The following is a 1,735-nucleotide window of genomic DNA, read 5'->3' as shown; positions in this document are numbered from 1 at the left end:
TAAAACAATAAAAAGTGCTTCAAGGATTTATCCGAAATCCTTAAAGAGAACATCAGTAAGTTATTATGTGAATTTAACGTTTAAATTCCCAGGATCGTCAGGTCATCGTCCAGACCTAATTGGTAAACAATGACGTCAGATTAATTGACTCGCGTATGTCTATTGGGTCATTTATATATATCAGTCGGCTTAGAGAATTTATGGATTAGAAAGTGTCTTACAAGAACCTAAATTTGAACACTTCGTTTGTGGTGGACATCCAAGCTCGTGGAGGATTGACATTTCGTAGAATACCGAACTGCCTCGAATTCTTAAATTTCACATCGCCGCCCCCGCCTTTTTGTTCCAGGCAGCTGGGCAGCAATGATCTGTGAACGGATACCCCGGAAAATGTTGTCAAAAACATTCTAGCGTATTCAAAGGAAGGAGTAGAAATACAGAAAATCATTGTTGGTCAGCTTTTACGTCGACAACCTTGCGCATCCACGCCAAAATTCAACGAGGATGTTGTCCGGACCAACATCCTATTGAAGGAACAGACAAAAGATATGTCCGGGATCAACTTTTGGGCGCACCAAGGATTTTGGGCAGACCTGACATACCTGGGAAGAGATGGACTGCACATCGAGGGTCATTCCAGACATATGAGGAAGTTCATGCATAGCATACGGATAGCTGATATTCAATTTTCCAGGACAATTAATGAGTATCGTTTGTTTTAGGTCGATTGTAATATTCAGAGTTAGGTAATTATTATTGTCATATACATTACTCTATTATTCATCATGCAACATTTTAAGAGAATCGAATGAATTAAGAATAATTTAAATTTTCTGTGCTATGGGTATCTCGCAGTCATTCTATACATGCAGTAACATAAAATGCTGTTCTGATGCAGCAATTTGAAAGTATCAAATTACACTTAGTATGGAATGCTGCGAAAAAACTTTAGTATTACCTTTGTGTGCAATATTACTAAAAATATATTTTCAAGTTCACACACAAAGACGTGTTAATTTGTAAGACTGGACACTCATAGTGTAGTGTGCATATTTTGAAAAGCACATGCAGAGTAGTGTGCAACTTTATACCACACGCAGAGTACTGTAAAACTTCAGACCATACGCAGAGTACTGTAAAACTTTAGACCATACGCAGAGTAGTGTGCAACTTTATGAACCACACGCAGAGTAGTTTGCAAATTTTAGAATCACACGCAGATTACTGTGCAACTTTCATTCACATGCAGAGTAGTGTGCAACTTTCATTCACACGCAGAGTAGTGTGTAACATTTTAAGATCACCTTTCAGAAAAGTGTGCACAATTGTTACAGGCATACGCAATTGGTGTGCTATCCAGTAATACAGGTAGAGTAACATGCAAGTAATAGTCATACACATACAGTAGAATTTTGGGTGTGCACCTTTTTGGATCACACGCAGAATAGAACTCAAAATGTAGTTTCTTCATGCAGATCCCAGTGTTGTGCGTGACAATTTATGTTTTTACTACACATACGTGGGATCATTTCTATTAACTTACGCAGTTTGGGGCACACATGATACATTATTGTGTTCAAATACTTTAAGTCGTTTAGACATTAGTACTCTCAATTAGTCCAGCAACAAGTGTTAGAGATATGCAACACGCAATATCTGAGGATTCAGTTCACTTGTACAATATGTACATTGTGCAATAATAGTTGACATGTATCTCACTCTTTCTAGAATTGTA

Source organism: Crassostrea angulata, unplaced genomic scaffold (assembly GCF_025612915.1).
Source record: "Crassostrea angulata isolate pt1a10 unplaced genomic scaffold, ASM2561291v2 HiC_scaffold_216, whole genome shotgun sequence".
Classification (NCBI taxonomy): domain Eukaryota; kingdom Metazoa; phylum Mollusca; class Bivalvia; order Ostreida; family Ostreidae; genus Magallana; species Magallana angulata.
The sequence above is the reverse complement of the archived record's forward strand: the minus strand, read 5'-3'. Positions refer to the sequence as shown.